The sequence below is a fragment of the Myxine glutinosa genome, chromosome 1, assembly GCF_964187855.1.
Source record: "Myxine glutinosa chromosome 1, kmMyxGlut1.1, whole genome shotgun sequence".
In the NCBI taxonomy this organism is placed as follows: Eukaryota; Metazoa; Chordata; class Myxini; order Myxiniformes; family Myxinidae; genus Myxine; species Myxine glutinosa.
In genome coordinates, this window is record NC_136261.1 from 335,453,126 (window position 1) to 335,470,916 (window position 17,791).

Consider the following 17,791-nt stretch of genomic DNA (forward strand, 5'->3'; position numbering starts at 1 on the left):
CTGTGTTAAACTTCTGTTGGTTTTCCAGAAGTATCTCTTTATTTTGAACATTAGCCAAATTTTTTTTTAACAAAAACAAAAGCTAAATTATGACTGGGATTACGGACAGTAAAATTACAGTTCAGTCCTTCGTGTAACCCCCACGAGCATTCAGGAGAGCATGTACACGTTGAGGCATGCTGTTCACGAGATTTGCCAAGGTTTAGACAGGAATCGCTTGCCATGCAGTGACAATAGTCTGCTGCAATTCACGCACAGAGGTCGGCTGCTGGTCCAAGTGGTCGATTTGACGCGTTAATTCTGCCCACAAGTTCTCTTTCGGATTCATATCCGGGGACATGGCAGGCCACTCCATATGCTCTACACCACGGTCAGCAAGAAAGTGTTGGATCATGCGAGCACGATGAGGCCATGCATTGTCATCTTGGAAGACAAAGTTTCCTCGAAAGGCTGCACGAGCAAATGGAAGCAATGTTTCTTCCAGAATGGCCCTGTACTTGAACTGGTCCAGGTTTCCATTCAGAACAACCAGGTCAGTTTTGCCCCCTGCATGAAAAGCAGCCCAAACGGTCACCCCACCACCTCCATCTTGGATTCTTGGCACTATACAATCTTTGTTGTAGGCTACATGCACTTGTCTGCACACTCAGACGTGGCCATCTTGACGATAGACCAGAAATCTAGACTCGTCACTGAAGATCACATGATTCCAGTGTCCTGGCTGCCATTGACGGTGCTCTCTGGCCCACTGCAATCGGCGCTGGTGGTGTTGCCTGGTCAGTCGTGGCTTTCTCAGGGGACGCCTGGCATGATAGCCTGCTTGAACCAGTCGTTGGTTGACTAGCCTTCTGGATACAGGCACATTTGTCAGTTGCTGCCACTCAGCCCCAAGCCGATTAGCTGACTTGGTACGGCCATTGCGGACTACCCGGTGCAGTTGGCGATCATCCCTCCTTGTGGTTCTGCGGGGACGTCCTGGCCTCGGTATTGGAGTAGGGACACCCCTCTGAGCATTTCGTTTCAGGATCTTTGACACCTGACCTTGAGTGATGCCATACTGCCGAGCAATAGCACGCTGTTTCATGCCGTAATTTCGTAAAGCCACCACTCCATGACAAACAGCATTGTCGAGTTGACGGGCCATCTCCAGAGGAAGTGGCAATAACTTTTGGAGACGTGCAGCAGTTGTTTTCCACTAATGCAGAACGCAACAACCCTTGTATACCCGACTGTGAAGCCAATCATCAAATGCACCTGTCCGTACAGTTTGCCACGCCACCTGTGATATAATCCTGTTGTTGACTTCTTGCTGCGACAGACAATCAGTGACATGGATCTTTTAACAAATAAATCACCAAAGTGTAAAATAAACTCACCAGATTGATATACTGAGTTAAGAAAGTAAACCCAAGTCAAGGAAAAAAAATATATTCCATATTAAATGCCAAGTCTGTATATATATATATATATATATATATATTGTTGCGGATATGGGATTTGGCCTCCATCCATATCCGCTTGTAAATATTCCCCTATTTCCCCAATACTTCCCAACTATCCCCAATCCCCCATTCCCTAGTCCCATTTTCTGTAAACAGCACTCTGTAGACCCGACCTTCCCCTATTTCCCCCATTAAATGTCGCATCCAGGTCCACCGCATCTCACGTAGACAACTTTCGGACATCTTGCTAGTTATTCTTAGTCTATGTCAGTTAAGGACTCGTTTCCATTAATTCTGACTCTTCGTTGCACCAGAATGTGATTGTATGGCACCATTAGTAAGTTTAGGACCTCCCAATACCTCCCCGCATCTCTTCCTCATGGAACAACAACACCAACAACAACAACAGCGGCGGCGGCGCGGAGGCGGCGCGGGGAGTGCGCGTCCTCACTCCGGCTTGGTTAGCCGCCATTGAACATGTGCTCCGACGGGGTTACCACGCAGGGGCTCGCTGTCAGCTCCTCGTCAAGGGCGGAGCCCGGTAACCCCCCCGCACCCAATAGGAGCGGCGGACCGATTCCATCTGGGGCGGAGCTAACGAGCCGAGGGCGTGTCACTCCCCGCTGAGCATGCGCAGAAAGGGGGAGGTGACGTCAGATGCGCGCTGGACTGCAAGGAAGAGAGACGCCACCAACCGAGCACTGCGATACCTCCCCGCATCTCTGGACTGGACCGAGCTGTATCCTGTCCCTGAGCCAAGGTGCACCTTGAGCTATCGACTGCCTGTCCTTCCCTGCCATCAATCCCCGTGTAAGTCAGTCTTGTCCCGTTTGTCTGTGGTCTGTCGGGGATAAGATAAGACTGTGTCTAAGTGCCCATCTTTCTGTGCTTTACCTCTTACCGTGTAATCTACCCGTTTCTGCATCACCAATATTATATCCTCCTCCGGAGGTCTTGAGAACTGTACCCCTTGTGTCGTTGCATTTATCCCAGCCGTTGTGTCCTTTCCTTCATTGATTTAGCATAGCGCGACTTAGTCAACGTCGAGTGGAATCGGGCGGGATAGGGTTCTAATCGGGGAGTAACTGTGCGGACGCGGTAATACCAAACCGCTCGGTAAACTAACATCTAAAACCGCGTCTGTAACAATTGGTGTCAGGAGTGGGATTCGGACCTGGGACTAAATTTGTTAGGCCCAAATTTTGGAACACCAATTGTGTTATTAAGTAACAATTGGTGTCGAGGAGTGAGATCGGTCCCGTAGCGCGCTTCACGCGCTCGAAATTGTTAACGGCGAAATTTGATTTTGTTTTACAAAAATAAAAACCCGAATTTTGAAAGTCGCGCTATGGCAGATCAAGACGGCTGGGTTCCGGTAGAGGAGAGCGAAGCAGTGAGGGTGGCAGGTTCGCAAAATAGCGTCGTCGCGCACGAGGTTACGGGCGCGCAAAATGGCGCCTCGCACATGGCCACGGCGACCGCGCCCGCGACCGTAGTAGCGCCGCTGGTAGATTTGAACCTTTTTAAAATACAAATGAAGGCCCTTATGGCCCAGAATAGCGAGAAATTGAGGGAGGACATGGGGGCCAATAGCCAACGGTTAGAACAAAGGATGGGGTCCAATAGCGAGAAATTGAGGGAGGACATGGGGGCCCAGATCGGAGGGTTAGGGAGTAGAATAGAGGGATTAGACAATAGATTAGGGGAAATACAGGAGGGGTTAATGGGGGTAGGAAACAGAATGGCTGCCCAGGAGAATCAGATAGAGGGAGTGAAAAATGGGTTAGAGGGGTTAGAAAACAGTATGGAAGGCAAATTGAGGGACATGAGGGACCAAGCGGAAAGGGAAGTTAAACAAATGGGGCAGCAGATAGAGGGGGTCAGAATGGGGGTAGAAACTAAATTGGATGCTCACAGGGAGGAAAAGGAGCAGATGAGGGTGGCATCTGGGCAGGAGATGCAAGTGATGGGAGAAGAGATCAGAAGAGGTGTGAGTGAGGAGGTCGGAGGAGTGCGCGAGGAGGTGAGGCACTGTAAGGAGCACATGGAGAAGGAGGTGAGAAAGGGGACTGTAAAATTGCAAGGTGGTATAGAGGAGTTGACGCTGGGAGTAGAACAACTGACAGTGGGACAAAAGGAGTTGGGGGACCAGGTAAAGAAGAACACAGCGGTAATAGAGGGTTTAAAATCGACACAGAAGGAGATGAAAAAGGACGTAGGGGTAATTAAAAAAGAGTGTCAGACGGTACATGAGGACCTGACGAGGAAAATGGACAAGGTGGTAGAGGTGATGGAGGTTAAAGAGCGAGGTGCGGGAGCACATAGAAAAAAATAAAGTGGAGTTAGAGGAAGAACTTAAAGGGGCGCACGAGGAGATGAAGGAGGTGAAGCAGAAATTAGAAGAAGTGGAAGAAGGGGTGAGCGAAATTAAGAAGCGACGGAGAGAGGATAAGAAAGAGATAAAGGAGGAAGTAAAAGAATTGGTCCAAAGTCTGTGTTCGGATCGTGATGATGTGCTCATTAACCGGATGAGGGATTCGCAGGTGATGGAGGAGAAGCGAAGAGAAAGGGGACCCGGTGTAAGTGGTGACCAATATGGTCGTGCGTATGATGCGCCAGGTGATTTAATAAGCTTGGGGGTCGAGATAGACCCGGGTGTTTGTGAGAGGCCGTTGGTGAAGTGTGCGACAGGTCTGGTGTGCGAAAAAGGATGTGCGCGAGAAAGGTGTGTAACGGACGGGTGCATGAGGAAAGAGTGCGCTGTCAAGAGTGGAGGTGAGAGTAGTACGAGTGGCACGGAGCGTGAGTTGGTGGTGACAGGTGAGCGAGGATGTACACCTGGAATGGAAGGATGCACACCTGGAATGGTAGAGCGTGTGTGGGAATGCACACTTGAATTGGTAGTGAGGCACGTGGTTGGGTGTGCGAGTGAGAGCACACCTGTGATTGTCACAGAGGAGGTGACCGAGGAGGGGGCGCGAAGAGGTGTGTTGGTGAGGTGTGCGAGCGACGAATGTGTGCCAAGGTGTTCGGTGGTCAGGTGTGTGACCAAGTCTGTGAGCGGAATGAGTGTACCGAGGTGTGTAAGAAAAGGTACGACGAGGAGCATGGAAACGGCTGCATGTATGAGCAAGAAAGGGGTAGCGTATGCTTGTAAGCATGCAGGTGGAGCATCGACGGTAACCGGGTTAGAGGTTAGAACGACTTATAGCCGAATCGGGCCCTCGGTGCGCGTCGGGCAGCTTCGCGTGCCGCGAGGACCAGCGGGGATCCGAACCACGGCGGTTTCGAAAGAACCGCCGTACGCGATCCACGCTGTGCCTCGCTTGGAACGGCCGCGTCCGGGCTCCACTAGGCGGAGCGGGCAGCCCGATAGGAAGGGTCGTCATGGCGACCACTTTCTATTGAGACGTGCCGGCAGGTCGAGATCGGGACATTGGATGGCTCCACGCCGAGGTGGTGCGTGGGATCTCGGCCCGGGTAAGCCCCCGTCCCTGCACCGAGTGCCGGACGCATCCAGCCGCCGGCACAAAAGAACCCGCGTTCATGGCTGGGCTGTACGAAGCCGAGCTTTAGAAGGGAATTGGCGCACCGAGAGGATGTAATAAGTAGACGGGTGATGGTGATAGTGATAGTGATTTGATACGAAATTTAGAAAAGTGAGTAGAATTGGCAGTAAATGGAAAATGTTTGATTTGTTGGATTTGGACGAACAAAATTTATGGTGAGAGACCCCCGGTGTGGTGGGATGGCAAATCCATCATCCCTCACATAGGGGGGCAAATGCGCTATAGTTTATGGGGTTGATGGCAGTGAAAACTAGCCCGGGTGGGTTAGGATATATCGGGTGTAGGGATCTAGCGAAGATGACATTAGGTAACGTTAAGTTTAGTTAGTGACTGATACCTGTAGTGGGGACGCAGGTAGTTTAGTGTGGATGATAATGACGTGGGAGCGCAATAGTTTAAAGGGACGACTGGGAAGCGCAAGTTTCAGAAGGGAGTAGTTAGATGAGATGATGCTGAGTGAGAACTGGACAGGTGTGTGGAGCAGTGTATGAGTAGTGAGTGTTGTGGATCAGCGCGAATGCGCTTGGGGAGAGAAGGGTGCAGGTAGCACCAGGTGTGAGAGCACAGGTGTGCAAGTACAGGTGTGTGGAATATATGGAGCAGAGAATGAGTGGTGTGAAGAGAGTTGGAGTAAGTGGTACGGAGTGGTGTGCATGGTGCGAAGGTGCGGATGGGGGAAGAGTGGACCCCTTTCACGAGTACCCGGGGCGGGTAGTGTAAGTGTTAGGTAGAGGGTATAGGTAAATTGTGGTTGGATATTGGCATTTGTGGTGCGGTTGCAGAATGGTATTGTGGGTGGGTGCATTAGTGTGTGGAAATGGCTGGGCGTGTAGCCTGTTAGGGTGTGTAGTTGGTTTGGGCACTCCACCACTGTGAGGATGTCGGCCAGGTGAGGCCGCAGGTGGGCTCTGGGAGCCGGTAGAGTTGTGGATGGGGCCCGAGGATCCGGAGGACGGACCCGGGTAGCCCAGTGCCAGAGAGGGCACCGAGTGGGGAGAGCGCCAGAGGGCCTTCCCCAGGTAGATAGGTTAGGGTAAGGAGCAGGTAAGCTCGGGTGGCAACTACAGTGGTGGAGGTGTGCAGGTGGGTAGACCTGCTGGGAGAGCTACACCTCACAGCCCAGAAATTGTGCGAGGGCACCGGGAGATGAATCGGGGGAGTGAGACCCCAAATTGAGAAGCACCACAGTTTGGTCAATGGGAATTGGTTTTTAGAACCCATAGTGTAAGTTGGCCAATGGATTGGCAGGGAAAGACCCCGGGTAATGTAAAGTTGTTAAAGTCATTTGGGAAATAGTTAGGATTGATGAACCTGTCGCACCATACGCAGCCACTTACCTGAGGTGATGATGATGACTCCACACCTGTGTTTTCTTTGTTCTGTGTGCAGGAAATGAGAATTGCTGTTGGATTTGTGAGACGCATCACGACGTGGATGAGACATTGGGGTGATTCCATCTCTCCCTCCTTAGGAGGGACTGATGATGAATTGGTGATGGCAAATTTTGATGAGAGTTGGAAATGGCAAATTTGATTGGTTAGGAGGGAGAGAAGACGAATTTGGTTTATGGGAGGAACGGGGAAGACAGTAGGGACGTTTGTTAATGTGTAAAGTAGATGTTTATGGGTAGTGTTGTGTCTTGTGGATACAGTAAGGGGTAAGGGAGGGGCAATGTAGGTTACCTGGTGGGGGGGGGGGGGGCGTACGGTAGGAACGTACCTGTCTCACCTGGTTCCCATGTGCCCCCAGTGTGCATCACCTTGTATTGCGTGCACTTTTGCGCCCTTACCACCTTACTCACTTGTCTTCTTCTTTTGTCTCCCACCTACGAGGATCTGGCTTTGGGACAGAGAGAGAGGAGAGAGAGGTGCTGGCTCCGCAGTTGTGGGCCTGTTCTTTCGCTGCTTGCTGCCTGGATCGATACACCATATGGACCGCAATTTTTGTGGCCGCCCACCATGGACCGCAGTTCTTTTGCGGGCAAGCACCACCCATTGATGGACCTCTGGGTCAACGTGGCACCTATGCCATACAGGTGAACCACTCATAGTTGGCCCCCCTGACGGCCACAATTTAGAAATGGACGCGGTTGGCGCCTTTCTTTATTTTTAAGGAAGCCAGAAGGCCAAGTGCTCCATGAAGGCAAGACCAGCGGCAGAACATCGGCCGGCTGCGACACCACCGGTGATTATTGAACACTTTATTGGTGCACCGGATGGTGCTGACTGTATGTATGCAGTGGTGCTTTTGGTGCTTGGATGGGGTGCTCTGCACATTATTAAAGGCCATAAGGCCACAGGGCACTCGTGGGTTGGTGTATCGATGCTGGCATGCGTGCTCTCTCTCTATGCATAACATCTGCATGTGTTCCTCAAAGAGCAGGTCCTGGATCGTAGTGTAAATATCAGTGTAGTCTTGTGTAAATAATGCTCCCTACCGGCTGTATGTTTAGTTTGAGGATTCTTTCCGGGATTCGGTTATCCTGTGGGTGTGTTTCTGTGAGGAGAAGGGTGCAACGTCGCAGGGGGACATATTTACTCATTTGTGAACATCTGTAAAACGGTCGCACTCAGGTTTGAGTTAATAGTAGAGGGAACTACATCTGAGTGCCACACTAAAGTAGGTAAAAATTTATCGGGTCGGGACGCCCCGAGGTAGAGAAGGGTGCAATGTTGCGGATATGGGATTTGGCCTCCATCCATATCCGCTTGTAAATATTCCCCTATTTCCCCAATACTTCCCAACTATCCCCAATCCCCCATTCCCTAGTCCCATTTTCTGTAAACAGCACTCTGTAGACCCGACCTTCCCCTATTTCCCCCATTAAATGTCGCATCCAGGTCCACCGCATCTCACGTAGACAACATTCGGACATCTTGCTAGTTATTCTTAGTCTATGTCAGTTAAGGACTCGTTTCCATTAATTCTGACTCTTAGTTGCACCAGAATGTGATTGTATGGCACCATTAGTAAGTTTAGGTCCTCCCAATACCTCCCCGCATCTCTTCCTCATGGAACAACAACACCAACAACAACAACAGCGGCGGCGGCGCAGCGGCGGCGCGGGGAGTGCGCGTCCTCACTCCGGCTTGGTTAGCCGCCATTGAACATGTGCTCCGACGGGGTTACCATGCAGGGGCTCGCTGTCAGCTCCTCGTCAAGGGCGGAGCCCGGTAACCCCCCCGCACCCAATAGGAGCGGCGGACCGATTCCATCTGGGGCGGAGCTAACGAGCCGAGGGCGTGTCACTCCCCGCTGAGCATGCGCAGAAAGGGGGAGGTGACGTCAGATGCGCGCTGGACTGCAAGGAAGAGAGACGCCACCAACCGAGCGCTGCGATACCTCCCCGCATCTCTGGACTGGACCAAGCTGTATCCTGTCCCTGAGCCAAGGTGCACCTTGAGCTATCGACTGCCTGTCCTTCCCTGCCATCAATCCCCGTGTAAGTCAGTCTTGTCCCGTTTGTCTGTGGTCTGTCGGGGATAAGATAAGACTGTGTCTAAGTGCCCATCTTTCTGTGCTTTACCTCTTACCGTGTAATCTACCCGTTTCTGCATCACCAATATTATATCCTCCTCCGGAGGTCTTGAGAACTGTACCCCTTGTGTCGTTGCATTTATCCCAGCCGTTGTGTCCTTTCCTTCATTGATTTAGCATAGCGCGACTTAGTCAACGTCGAGTGGAATCGGGCGGGATAGGGTTCTAATCGGGGAGTAACTGTGCGGACGCGGTAATACCAAACCGCTCGGTAAACTAACATCTAAAACCGCGTCTGTAACAATATATATATATATATATATATATATATATATATATATATATATATATACACACACATACACACATAGTGTCCCATAAGTCTGGAACCATCCCATAATCATAAATCACAATCATCTTAACCCCTGATGAACTCCTTGGTTGTATTGACAGTATGTTTTGAGTCATTGTCTTGCTGCATGGTGAAGCGCTGCCCAATGAGTTTGGAGGCATTTTCTTGTACATAGGCAGACAAAACATTTCTGTACACTTCTGAATTCATTCTGCAGCTGACATCATTAGTTACATCATCAATAAAGATGAGTGAGCCAGTTCGAGATGCAGCATTGCAACCCAAGCCATAACACTACCTAACCATACTTCGCAGAGGAGGTAGTATGATTCGGATCACATGCAGTTTCTTTCTTTCTCCACACATTTCCTTTCCATTGCTTTGGTAAAGGTTTATCTTTGTCTCATCTGTCCATAAAACGTTATTCCAGAACTCACTGGAGTACAAGTACTGTCTGCCTCTGTACATGGAAAATTTTAATCTGGCCTTTCTATTTTTGGTGCTGATGAGAGGTTTGCATCTTTCAGTGTAGCCTTTGTAATTCTGCTGTCAAGGTCTTCTGCGAACACTAGATTGTGATACTTTCACCACTGTACTCCACTCTGGATGTTATTGGTGATGTCACTGACAGTTGTTTTGGGGTTTTTCTTCACAGTTCTGATGATTTTTCTGTCATTAACTTCAGTTGTTTTCTTTGGCTGACCTCGAAATTGTCTGTTGTTAAAGGTACCCAGGTGGTTTCTTTCTTTTTCAAGCTATTTCAAATTGTTTTATTTGCTATGCCAAAATTTTGTAGTATGGTTCTAATTGAATGAGTGAATTCTTTTAGCTTCCAAATGGCTTGTGTTTCTTTCATAAGACAGTTTTTTGGTCCTCATGTTGGTTTATTCCTGCGGACTCCAAAGGCGGACTCCGAAGGCAAAAGCAAAGGCTAAAACCAAGACTAGACATTCACAGCTCTAGACATTATGTGTGAACAATCAATGCAACAAGAAACACCTGCCAATCATTTGTTCCGATACTTATGCTTACCTAAAATGGGGGAACTGAACATAAAAAGTGCTATTGATTTACAATGGCAAAACATATATGCATAGAAATACCGATTAATAAAAGTTGACCTTCTGTTCTCTTGCGTCATATTCATATTTTGATCTCAAATCCAAACTTCTTGAGTATGTAACAGTAATAATAAATTTGACTTCACTGTTCCAATACTTATGGAGGGCACTGTATATCCAAACTGACCTTCCATGGTATTCAATGAAATACATGGCATAACAAACTGCAATAGCATTCTTCTGGAATTTCAAAGACTCTCTCAACTATGTACTGGAGGTTGAATGTGCCAAAGAGTCACGTGATCCTGCAAACAATCTGTCACATAATTATCTTCCCTTTTGCGGTAATATTGATGGATTGCCAGATTGACTGCCGGGGTTCGTGTTGTCTGTGCTCTTTCACCTCTTAATGAGTCTGACACTTCATCAGGCCCCACATTTAAACTGGGGGATTAATAAGATTGCTGAAAATGGCCCGATGAAGATGCCAGCTCCCTTACAGCTGCTTATCATTCCTTGTTGAAATTCCTAAATCTATTTCTTATGAAACAAGATGCTCTGAAGCAATAAATTCTCTGACTATTTATTTTGTCTGCAGATAACATTATTTATTGTGTCTGCAGATAACAGTCACCATGATGCAAATCGGATGCAATCGAAGTTGGCGAAGATTTACAGACAAATTGACTCCTCCCATGTTCTTCATTTATAGGGAATTGACTCCTCCCATGTTCTTCATTTATAGACAAATTGACTCCTCCCATGTTCTTCATTTATAGAGAATTGACTCCTCCCATGTTCTTCATTTATAGACAAATTGACTCCTCCCATGTTCTTCATTTATAGATAAATTGACTCCTCCCATGTTCTTCATTTACAGATAAATTGACTCCTCCCATGTTCTTCATTTACAGATAAATTGACTCCTCCCATGTTATTCATTTATAGACAAATTGACTCCTCCCATGTTCTTCATTTACAGATAAATTGACTCCTCCCATGTTCTTTATTTACAGATACACTCCTCCCATGTTCTTCATTCATATATCAATTGACTCCTGCCATGTTCTTCATTTATCGATAAATTGACTCCTCCCATGTTCTTTATTTGCAGATAAATTGACTCCTCCCATGTTCTTCATTTATAGATAAATTGACTCCTCCCATGTTCTTCATTTTTAGATAAATTGACTCCTCCCATGTTTTTCATTTATAGATAAATGAACTCCTCCCATGTTTTTCATTTATAGATAAATTAACTTGTCCCATGTTCTTCATTTATCGATAAATTGACTCCTCCCATGTTCTTGATTTATAGATAAATTGACTCCTCCCATGTTCTTCATTTATAGATAAATGGACTCCTCCCATGTTCCTCATTTACAGATAAATTGACACCTTCCATGTTCTTCATTTATAGATAAATTGACTCCTCCCATGTTGTTCATTTATAGATAAATTGACTCCTCCCATGTTGTTCATTTATAGATAAATTGACTCCTCCAATGTTCTTCATTTATAGATAAATTGACTCCTCCCATGTTCTTCATTTATACATATTGACTCCTCCCATGTTCTTCATTTAAAGATAAATTGGCTCCTCCCATGTTCTTCATTTATAGATAAATTGACTCCTCCCATGTTCTTCATTTATAGGGAATTGACTCCTCCAATGTGCTTCATTAATAGATAAATTGACTACTCCCATGTTCTTCATTTACTGATAAATTTACTCCTCCCATGTTCTTCATTTACTGATAAATTAACTCCTCCCATGTTCTTCATTTACAGATAAATTGAAGCCTACCATGTTCTTCATTTAAAGATAAATTGACTCCTGCCATGTTATTCATTTACAGATAAATTGACTCCTCCCATGTTCTTCATTCATATATAAATTGACTCCTGCCATGTTCTTCATTTATCGATAAATTGACTCCTCCCATGTTCTTCATTTACAGATAAATTGACTCCTCCCATGTTCTTCATTTACAGATAAATTGACTCCTCCCACGTTCTTCATTTATAGATAAATTGACTCCTCCCATGTTCTTCATTTTTAGATAAATTGACTCCTCCCATGTTCTTCATTTATAAATAAATTGACTCGTCCCATGTTCTTCATTTCTAGATAAATTGACTCCTCCCATGTTCTTCATTTATAGATAAATTGACTCCTCCAATGTTCTTCATTTATAGATAAATTGACTCCTCCCATGTTCTTCATTTCTAGATAAATTGACTCCTCCCATGTTCTTCATTTGTAGATAAATTGACTCCTCCCATGTTCTTCATTTATAGATAAATTGACTCCTCCAATGTTCTTCATTTATAGATAAATTGACTCCTCCCATGTTCTTCATTTATAGATAAATTGACTCCTCCAATGTTCTTCATTAATAGATAAATTGACTCCTCCCATGTTCTTCATTTATAGATAAATTGACTCCTCCCATGTTCTTCATTTATAGATAAATTGACTCCTCCAATGTTCTTCATTTATAGATAAATTGACTCCTCCCATGTTCTTCATTTATAGATAAATTGACTCCTCCCATGTTCTTCATTTATAGGAAATTGACTCCTCCCATGTTCTTCATTTATAGATAAATTGACTCCTCCCATGTTCATCATTTATAGGGAATTGACTCCTCCCATGTTCTTCATTTATAGATAAATTGACTCCTCCCATGTTCTTCATTTATCGGGAATTGACTCCTCCAATGTTCTTCATTAATAGATAAATTGACTCCTCCCATGTTCTTCATTTATAGATAAATTGACTCCTCCCATGTTCTTCATTTATAGATAAATTGACTCCTCCCATGCTCTTCATTTATAGATAAATTGACTCCTCCCATGTTCTTCGTTTATAGATATATTGACTCCTCCCATGTTCTTCATTTATAGGGAATTGAGTCCTCCCATGTTATTCATTTACAGAAAAATTGACTCCTCCCAAGTTCTTCATTTATAGATAAATTGACTCCTCCAATGTTCTTCATTAATAGATAAATTGACTCCTCCCATGTTCTTCATTTATAGATAAATTGACTCCTTCCATGTTCTTCATTTATAGGAAATTGACTCCTCCCGTGTTCTTCATTTATAGGAAATTGTCTCCTCCCATGTTCTTCATTTACTGATAAATTGACTCCTCCCATGTTCTTCATTTATGGGAAATTGACTCCTTCCATGTTCTTCATTTATAGGAAATTGGCTCCTCCCATGTTCTTCATTTATAGGAAATTGACTCCTCCCGTGTTCTTCATTTATAGGAAATTGACTCCTCCCATGTTCTTCATTTATAGATAAATTGACTCCTCCCATGTTCTTCATTTACTGATAAATTGACTCCTCCAATGTTCTTCATTTATAGATAAATTGACTCCTCCCATGTTCTTCATTTATATATCAATTGACTCCTCCCATGCTTTTCATTTATAGATAAATTGACTCCTCCCATGTTCTTCATTTATAGATAAATTGACTCCTCCCATGTTCTTCATTTATAGATAAATTGACTCCTCCCATGTTCTTCATTTACAGATAAATTGACTCCTCCCATGTTCCTCATTTATAGGAAATTGACTCCTCCCATGTTCTTCATTTATAGGAAATTGACTCCTCCCATATTATTCATTTACAGATAAATTGACTCCTCCCATGTTCTTCATTTATAGATAAATTGACTCCTCCCATGTTCTTCATTTATAGATAAATTGACTGCTCCCATGTTCTTCATTTATAGATAAATTAACTCCTCCCATGTTCTTCATTTATAGGAAATTGACTCCTCCTACGTTCTTCATTTATAGGAAATTGACTCCTTCCATGTTCTTCATTTATAGATAAATTAACTCCTCCCATGTTCTTCATTTATAGGAAATTGACTCCTCCCATGTTCTTCATTTATAAGAAATTGACTCCTCCCAATATACAAATAAGTTGCATAAGGCAACCATGAAAAGCTACCCGAAGGTAAACACTTTGCCGTTTCAAACTCTACCCAAGTTTCTCTGCAGCTGTAAACATTCACACATAGTACAGACCCGATAATCCCAATACTACGCACATCCTCAGCCACCGGAAGGAATTATTCGCTTATTGGCGAGGCAGTGACTGCTTTTGAATGATGTACCATACTCTCGCTGGTGCTGCCGAAAGCAGTAGATTGGGTAGAAATGTGTAATCTCGGCTGCGCTTCGCGAAGGACACCGTGGGATCTTTAATGTCCACCAACTTAAGTCAGTAGACAGGACGAAGTTTAGTCTATCTGAGTGACGGTGGACACATTGGTGATTCACCCAGTCTGCGGAACACCGGAATGACAGGTTATAGCTGGGCCGTGATTCAAAGCCAGGCTAGACTGCTTGGAGGTGAGTGTGCGTACCTCTAGTAGGCCATCAAATATATATATATAAAATTCATACATGCATACACAATCAACAATCTGTGGACAATCGACCTGAACAAACTCTTTTGCATTTTAAACTTCAAACGTCCCAGCCTTGTTGTAACAATAATGTAAATGTGATTGTAACAGTGCACAGTTAACCAACTGATGTGGCACATAAACTGTTCTAGTTCACGCAGTACTTGGACAACGTTAAAGAGCAAAACGAAATCGCCAGAGTTGAATGAGCCAAATGTAAGGAGTAGGCAGATTTGGACTTGGTTATGGTAGTTCTAAATCGGCAACAAAATCGAAATCAGACATGAATACTCACCAGCAGTTTTTTCTATCGATACATCCTTTTTCTTCTCCCTTTTTCTGATGCGCTCACTCTCTCTCTCTCTCTCTCTCTTTGGTGGTGGTTCTTGTTCGGCTGGAAGATCTCTGCCGCTTTCTCCCTGTCTCTCGCTTTCTCCGGAAACTCCACATCTGGAGTTGGGGGGAGGTTGAAGAGATCAAGGAGGGAGGGAGGGGAGGGGGGAGAAGTGAGGGTTGGACTTGGGAGGGGCCTTGTGTTCCCAGAGGAACAGGAAGGAGGGGCGGAGTTCGAGTTCCAGACATGTATGGCTGATTGTTTCCATTTGTGGTCCTTTTCTGGCCAGCTCAAGCCATTTTCACCCTCTCTCTTCTTATATTTTGTAAGCAGCAGCCATTTACTTCATACCTCTCTCTCCTCTTCACATATGCACATATTCATGGGATTGTCTCCTGTCTCAAAACAGTTTCTTTATTGTCTGCAAGGAAGAAATTAATGCTAAATTTTACTGATTTCAGTGCATATCCTGAGCTTCCAGAGTTGCCGCCCATTTCCTGCAGCTAATGAATTCATCCAAAGTCCGACTAGCAGACCACTTGCTGGAAGGCCAATTTGCTGTTTGGTAATCATTGTTTGATCTCAGAAGGAGTTGATTATTGTCTGCAAGTATGTGTTCACCTTGATAGCATGGAATGAGATATCATGTCTAAGAGAGAAGAGAATGAGGTTTTTTTTTAACCCATTAATGGCTTTCGGAGAAACAATCTGTCCTGCGATAAGTATGCTTTGTGCATCTATGTCTTATAAATTGACATGGTCATATTAGGCCCAAAAGGAAATATGACAACATTTAAAGATGTACTTGAAGTAGTTTTTATGCCAATACATCACTGTACGTAACTTCAAGGATCCATATTCACCTTCCTTGCCAGTTCAGCAGTGTTGTTGTCATCGTTTTCTGGTGTCCATGATCCATTGGACCACAAAGGGGAGATAAATGGAGTAATCATTAAATGGAAATTCAGTAAGGGGGAAAATGAGGAGAAATATGGAGATGGGAGCAGAAGGATCTGTTTAAGGATCTCGGAGAGGAGAAGGATCTAGCATGAAGGGAGTAAGTCGACCGCACAGTGACAGGCAGCTGTAGGTCTTGAGCGAATATAGGGTCTTCGGTTGTATTCATAGTGGGATAAATTAAAAATCAAAACACGTATAATGTTAACGCTGTACAGAAATTTACTGAAGCCTCAACTAGAATATTAGTCTGCCTGCCAAGGGCCAAATTTTTTTTTATGGCATTTTTTGTTAATGGCCGACATCCATGCTTAAAATGTCCCTTGGAGTATGACAGGGGGCTTATTTTTGAAGTAGTAGCCTATTGGTGCAGATATAAGCACATAACTAGGCTTAAAACTGTCCTATATCATAGATAGATGTCAATAGAATGTATTTCGTTTATTTTAAAAGAAACAAAAAACAAATTTGGGTCAAATGTCAAGTGTCAAAGGTCACACCCAATGGTCAAAGGTCAAATATAAGATATTTCACTAAAAACTCATAATTACTTGAATTTTTGCTTTTCAAACGACACAATTTCACTTATTAGCACAGGGGACAGGGTTTTGCAATCACTTCTGTGTGTGTATGTGTGTGTGTGTGTGTGTGTGTGTGTCTGTGTGTGTGTATCTGTGTGTGTGTGTGTCTGTTCGTGCTGTAACTTTTTACCATTTGAGTTTTGTCATCAAATATCATCAAAGCTTTATTATGATAACCAGCAACGGGACCCGCCCTATGGGCGGGGCTTCAATTGGGAAGCCCAAATGAAAAGGCAAAATATCAGAAATTGAAGGCTTTTTTTATTTTAAACGATTCATATAAACATGCGTTGAATCATATCACATGCAAATCATCAAAATCTAAACAGTACATGGCGCCCATTTTGAAAAAAGATTGAATTCTGCAAAACGGAAGCGGCCGCTACACTTCTTTCTCAGTCGCACGTTTTAATGTGTGAAGAGTGCGCGCCGAATCTGTAACACGGAAGCGGCCGCTACACCTGTTTCTCAGTCGCTTTGCACACGCTGCCATGTTACTTCGGAGCCGCACATTTATATAGGAAGAGTTTGTCAAGAGTCGATCTACTGAGACGTAGAATGTACGTAGAATAAACGTACGTACTCTCCTGGTACGTAGAATACTCTCCTGGTACGTAGAATACTCTCCTGGTATGTAGAATACTCTCCTGGTACGTAGAATAAACAGTATTTGTAGAATTTCAAGAAAAGCCACATCACTCTTTATATCGGTAAATATTATTCCATCGTGTTTGGAAAAACTGGAAAATTGGAAAACATGGGAAAATGCGATCAGGTGAGCCCTTTTGCGGTACCTTCGAACGGACAGACGGACATTTGGTGAATTATAGTAAGATACAGAGAAGGAAAATTCATAATTTTGTCAAAAGATCAAAATGTCAAAGATTAGCATCACATAAAATTATCAATTTTCATCCAATTGACATGAAATTTCAATTTACCATTTGAGTTTTGTCATCAAATTTTCAACAAAGCTTTACTAAGAGAATATGTAGAAGGCAAATTAATAATTTATTCAAAAAGTCAAAATATGAAATATTAATAATATGCTAATTGGGTCACCAAATTCGTTCACCAATTTAAATCTAGCAACAGATTCGGTTTTTTATTAGAACAAAAGTTCAAGATTGCACAAAATCGTAAATTTTCCACCGATTGACCTGAAATTTTAATAACATGCAAATTGGGTGACCAAATTCGTTCACCAATTTAAATCTAGCAACAGATTCGGTTTTTTTATTCGAACAAAAGTTCAAGGTTGCACAAAATCGTAAATTTTCCACCGATTGACCTGAAATTTTAATAACATGCAAATTGGGCCACCAAATTCGTTCACCAATTTAAATCTAGCAACAGATTCGGTTTTTTTATTCGAACAAAAGTTCAAGGTTGCACAAAATCGTAAATTTTCAACCGATTGACCTGAAATTTCAATAATATGCAAATTGGGTAACCAAATTCGTTCACCAATTTAAATCTAGCAAAATATTCGGTTTTTTATTCAAAGAAAAGTCAAGGTTGCATAAAATCGTAAATTTTCAACCGATTGACCTGAAATTTAAGAATTTGCAAATTGGGTCACT

At 44.1% G+C, this 17,791-nt stretch overlaps 1 protein-coding gene across 3 annotated transcripts in view; it reads right to left on the bottom strand.

Moving 5' to 3' along the window:
• Positions 1 to 14,769, bottom strand: part of LOC137412292 (protocadherin 18) — a 108,297-nt gene extending 93,528 nt beyond the window's left edge. For 2 of the 3 annotated variants that reach the window (XM_078769785.1, XM_068097559.2), the window contains exon 1: positions 14,632 to 14,769. The gene's annotated coding sequence lies outside the window, so the exon portion shown is untranslated. Of the gene's footprint in view, positions 1 to 14,042; positions 14,214 to 14,631 lie in introns of all 3 variants that reach the window. The other variant, XM_068097565.2, reaches the window with a different exon arrangement.
• Positions 14,770 to 17,791: the final 3,022 nt, after the last annotated feature.